Raw genomic sequence first — 6,428 nt, forward strand, 5'->3', positions numbered from 1 at the left:
TTAGTTACAGATTGCTACAGACTGTTCTGTTTTTGACAGATTCTGTTTTTGTGTGTTGTTTGCTTATTTTGATGACTCTATGGCTAGTAAAACAGTTTATAAACCATAGAGAAGTTAGAATACAGTCGGTTTAACAACAATATAAATAAAAAATGAGTTCAATACAGTACCTTCAAGTGGTGTTTTGTTTTCTTTCGCTAACGGATCTCACGAGATTTTTTGCTAAGGTTTGTGTTGTGAAGTTTTCAAGTTTTGGGTAAGAATTTGATGGATTATGGAACAAGGAGTGGCAAGAGCCTAAGCTTGGGGATTCCCAAGGCACCCCGAGGTAAATCTAAGGACACCAAAAAGCCAAAGCTTGGGGATGCCCCGGAAGGCATCCCCTCTTTCGTCTTCGTCCATCGGTAACTTTACTTGGAGCTATATTTTTATTCACCACATGATATGTGTTTTGCTTGGAGCGTCTTGTATGATTTGAGTGTTTGCTTTTTAGTTTACCACAATCATCCTTGCTGTACACACCTTTTGAGAGAGATACACATGATCCTGAATTTGTTAGAATACTCTTTGTGCTTCACTTATATCTTTTGAGCTATATAGTTTTTGCTCTGGTGCTTCACTTATATCTTTTAGAGCAGGGCGGTGGTTTTGTTTTATAGAAACTATTGTTCTCTCATGCTTAACTTATATTTTTTGAGGGTCCTACAAAATAGCATGGTAATTTGCTTAAATTGAGAAATTAGTCCTAAAGTGATAGGCATCCAAGATTAGTAAAAACTTCCTTATAAGTGCGTTGAATACTATGAGAAGTTTGATGCTTGATAATTGTTTTGAGATATGAAGATGGTGATATTAGAGTCATGCTAGTTGAGTAGTTGTGAATTTGAGAAATACTTGTGTTAAAGTTTGTGATTCACGTAGCATGCACGTATGGTGAATCGTTATGTGATGAAGTCGGAGCATGATTTATTTATTGATTGTCTTCCTTATGAGTGGCGGTCGGGGACGAGCGATGGTATTTTCCTACCAATCTATCCCCCTAGGAGCATGCGCGTAATACTTTGTTTCAATAACTAATAGATTTTTGTAATAAGTATGTGAGTTCTTTACGACTAATGTTGAGTCCATGGATTATACGCACTCTCACCCTTCCATCATTGCTAGCCTCTCTAATACCGCGCACTTTTCGCCGGTATCATACACCCACCATATACCTTCCTCAAAACAGCCACCATACCTATCTATTATGGCATTTCCATAGCCATTCCGAGATATATTGCCATGCAACTTACCACCGTTCCGTTTGCTATGACACGCTTCATCATTGTCATATTGCTTTACATGATCATGTAGTTGACATCGTATTTGTGGCAAAGCCACCGTTCATAATTTGTATACATGTCACTCTTGATTCATTGCATATCCCGGTACTCCGCCGGAGGCATTCACATAGAGTCATATTTTTGTTCTAAGTATTGAGTTGGAATTCTTGAGTTGTAAGTAAATAAAAGTGTGATGATCATCATTATTAGAGCATTGTCGCAAGTGAGGAAAGGATGATGGAGACTATGATTCCCCCACAAGTCGGGATGAGACTCCGAACGAAAAAAAAGAGGCCATAAAAAAGGAGAAAAGGCCCAAATAAAAAAAATGAGAGAAAAAGAGAGAAGGGACAATGTTACTATCCTTATACCACACTTGTGCTTCAAAAGTAGCACCATGATCTTCATGATAGAGAGTCTCCTATGTTGTCACTTTCATATACTAGTGGGAATTTTACATTATAGAACTTGGCTTGTATATTCCGATGATGGGCTTCCTCAAAATGCCCTAGGTCTTCATGAGCAAGCGAGTTGGATGCACACCCACTTAGTTTCTTTTGTTGAGCTTTCATACACTTTTAGCTCTAGTGCATCCGTTGCATGGCAATCCCTACTCACTCACATTGATATCTATTGATGGGTATCTCCATAACCCATTGATACGCCTAGTTGATGTGAGACTATCTTCTCATTTTTTGTCTTCTCCACAACCACCATTCTATTCCACATATAGTGCTATGTCCATGGCTCACGCTCATGTATTGCGTGAAGATTGAAAAAGTTTGAGAACATCAAAAGTATGAAACAATTGCTTGGCTTGTCATCGGGGTTGTGCATGATTAAATACTTTGTGTGATCAAGATAGAGCATAGCCAGACTATATGATTTTGTAGGGATAACTTTCTTTGTCCATGTTATTTTGAGAAGACATGATTGCTTAGTTAGTATGCTTGAAGTATTATTATTTTTATGTCAATATTAGACTTTTATCTTGAATCTTTCGGATCTGAATATTCATACCATGAATAAGAGAATTACATTAAGGAATATGCAACATTCCACATCAAAAATTCTGTTTTTATCATTTACCTACTCGAGGACGAGCAGGAATTAAGCTTGGGGATGCTTGATACGTCTCCAACGTATCTATAATTTTTTATTGTTCCATGCTATTATATATTCTTTTTTGGATGTTTAATGGGATTATTTATACACTTTTATATTATTTTTGGGACTAACCTATTAGGCGGAGGCCCAACCCAAATTGCTGTTTTTTTGCCTATTTCAGTGTTTCACAGAAAAAGAAAATCAAACGGAGTCCAAACGGAATGAAACCTTCGGGAACGTGATTTTTGGAACAAACGTGATCGAGAGGACTTGGAGTGGACATCAAGCAACAGACGAGGAAGCCACGAGGTAGGGGGGCGCGCCTACCCCCCAGGGCGCGCCCTCCACCCTCGTGGCTCCACCGACCTACTTCTTCCTCTTATATATACCTACGTACCCCCAAACCATCAGAAGCGCCCACGAAAACCTAATTCCACCGCCGCAACCTTCTGTACCCGTGAGATCCCATCTTGGGGCCTTTTCCGGCGTCCTGCCGGAGGGGGCATTGATCACGGAGGGCTTCTACATCAACACCATAGCCTCTCCGATGATGTTTGAGTAGTTTACCTCAGACCTTCGGGTCCATAGTTATTAGCTAGATGGCTTCTTCTCTCTCTTTGGATCTCAATACAAAGTTCTCCTCGATTCTCTTGGAGATCGATTTGATGTAACTCTTCTTTTGAGGTGTGTTTGTCGAGATCCGATGAATTGTGGGTTTATGATCAAGATTATCTATGAACAATATTTGAATCTTCTCTGAATTCTTTTATGTATGATTGGTTATCTTTGCAAGTCTCTTCAAATTATCAGTTTGGTTTGGCCTACTAGATTGATCTTTCTTGCAATGGGAGAAGTGCTTAGCTTTGGGTTCAATCTTGCGGTGTCCTTTCCCAGTGACAGCAGGGGCAGCAAGGCACGTATTGTATTGTTGCCATCGAGGATAAAAAGAAGGGGTTTATATCATATTGCATGAGTTTATCCCTCTACATCATGTCATCTTACTTAAAGCGTTACTCTGTTCTTATGAACTTAATACTCTAGATGCATGCTGGATAGCGGTCGATGTGTGGAGTAATAGTAGTAGATGCAGAATCGTTTTGGTCTACTTGTCACGGACGTGATGCCTATATACATGATCATACCTAGATATTCTCATAACTATGCTCAATTCTATCAATTTCTCGACAATAATTCGTTTACCCACCGTAATACTTATGTTATCTTGAGAGAAGCCACTAGTGAAACCTATGGCCCCCGGGTCTATTTTCCATCATATTAATCTCCCGTCAACAAGCTATTTCTGGCGCCATTTATTTTGCTTTCTTTACTTTTAGTCTTTATCATAAAAATACCAAAAATATTATCTTATCATCTCTATCAGATCTCACTCTCGTAAGTGACCGTGAAGGGATTGACAACCCCTTTATCGCGTTGGTTGCGAGGTTGTTATTTGTTTGTGTAGGTGTGTGGGACTCGAGCGTAGTCTCCTACTGGATTGATACCTTGGTTCTCAAAAACTGAGGGAAATACTTACGCTACTTTACTGCATCATCCTTTCCTCTTCAAGGGAAAACCAAAGCAGTGCTCAAGAGGTAGCAGGAAACATTTGTGTAAGGTGGCCTAACACAAACATTTGTCGGGAAAAATTCATGTGTGATTGTTCATTGATCCAACACGCGTACTTTCTAGAAACTGTGCCGGTTGTTTGAGTTCATCGCCCAAGGTGTTTTTTGAGGAACCATCTGCTATAGAAAAACCCAATAAGCAGGCTAATTGGCCTATTATTGATAATCCGTTTAGTAATCAAATTGACATTTCATATCAAACACACCTTATATTTCATATCTGTATTACAACAACTAAGATTTCATAATTGAATTTCTTCAGAGTACAACATCAGATAGCTTCAGCACTCAGTTTCATCAGAGTACAACGTCAGATAGCTTCAACACTCAGTTACACCATAAGGCATATAGCTAGCTGTAGGGGAACGTAGGATGCAATTTCAAAAATTTCCTATGATCACGCAAGATCTATCTAGGAGGTGCATAGCAACGAGACGGGGAGAGTGTGTCCACGTACCCTCGTAGACCGAAAGCGGAAGCGTTAGATTAACGCGGTTGATGTAGTCGAACGTCTTCATGATCCAACTGATCCAAGTACCGAACGTACGGCACCTCCGTGTTCAGCACACGTTCAGCTCGATGACATCCCTTGAACTCTTGAACCAGTGGAGGGTCAAGGGAGAGTTCGGTCAGCACGACGGCGTGGCGACGGTGATGGTGATGTGATCCGCGCAGGGCTTCGCCTAAGCACTACGCAGCGATGACCGGAGGAGTAAAATGTGGAGGGGGGCACCGCACACGCCTAAGAGAATTCTTGGTGTGCCCCCAGCCCCCGTATATAAAGGAGTGGGGGAGGAGGCCAGCAGCCAGGAGGGGCGCGCCAAGGGGAGAGTCCTACTTGGACTCCCAGTCCAAGTAGGATTCGCCCCCCTTTTTCCTTTCTCCATCGGAGGGAAAAGGAAGGAGAGGGAAAGGGAAAGGGGGGCGCCACCCCCTCCCCTAGTCCAATTCGGACTGCCATGGGGGCCGCGCGCGGCCACCCCTTGCGGCCCTCCTCCCTCTCTCTCCACTAAGGCCCACTAAGGCCCATTATTTCCCTCGGGGGGTTCCGGTAACCCCTCGGTACTCCAGTAAAATACCCGAATCACTCGGAACCATTCCAATGTCTGAATATAACCTTCCAATATATGAATCTTTACCTCTCGACCATTTCGAGACTCCTCGTCATGTCCGTGATCTCATCCGGGACTCCGAACAAACTTCGGTCACCAAAACACATAACTCATAATACAAATCGTCACCGAACATTAAGCGTGCGGACCCTACGGGTTCGAGAACTATGTAGACATGACCGAGACACATCTCCAGTCAATAACCAATAACGGAACCTGGATGCTCATATTGGTTCCTACATATTCTACAAAGATCTTTATCGGTCAAACCGCATAACAACATACGTCATTCCCTTTGTCATCGGTATGTTACTTGCCCGAGATTCGATCGTCGGTATCATCATACCTAGTTCAATCTCGTTACCGGCAAGTCTCTTTACTCGTTCCGTAATGCATCATCCCGCAACTAACTCATTAGTCACATTGCTTGCAAGGCTTATAGTGATGTGCATTGCCGAGAGGGCCCTGAGATACCTCTCTGATACATGGAGTGACAAATCCTAATCTTGATCTATGCCAACTCAACAAACACCTTCGGAGACACCTGTAGAGCATCTTTATAATCACCCAGTTATGTTGCGACATTTGATAGCACACAAAGTGTTCCTCCGGTATTCGGGAGTTGCATAATTTCATAGTCAGAGGAATATGTATAAGTCATGAAGAAGAAAGCAATAGCGATAAAACTAAACGATCATAATGCTAAGCTAACGGATGGGTCTTGTCCATCACATCATTCTCCTAATGATGTGATCCCATTCATCAAATGCCAACACATGTTTATGGTTAGGAAACTTACCATCTTTGATTAACGATCTAGTCTAGTAGAGGCTTACTAGGGACACTGTGTTTTGTCTATGTATCCACACATGTATCAAGTTTCCGGTTAATACAATTCTAGCATGAATAATAAACATTTATCATGATATAATATAAATAACAACTTTATTATTGCCTCTAGGGCATATTTCCTTCAGTCTCCCACTTGCACTAGAGTCTATAATCTAGTTCACATCGTCATGTGATTTAACACCAATAGTTCATATCTTTATGTGATTAGTTTGCATTGCCATGCGACTAACACATAAAGGGTTTAATAGAGTCAATAATCTAGTTCACATCGCTATGTGATTAACACCCAAAGAGTACTAAGGTGTGATCATGTTTTGTTTGTGAGAGAAGTTTAGTCAACGTGTCTGCCACATTCAGAGCGGTATGTATTTTGCAAATTTTATATGTCTACAATGCTCTGCATGGAGCTA

The sequence above is a fragment of the Triticum aestivum genome, chromosome 7D (assembly GCF_018294505.1).
Source record: "Triticum aestivum cultivar Chinese Spring chromosome 7D, IWGSC CS RefSeq v2.1, whole genome shotgun sequence".
Classification (NCBI taxonomy): Eukaryota; Viridiplantae; Streptophyta; class Magnoliopsida; order Poales; family Poaceae; genus Triticum; species Triticum aestivum.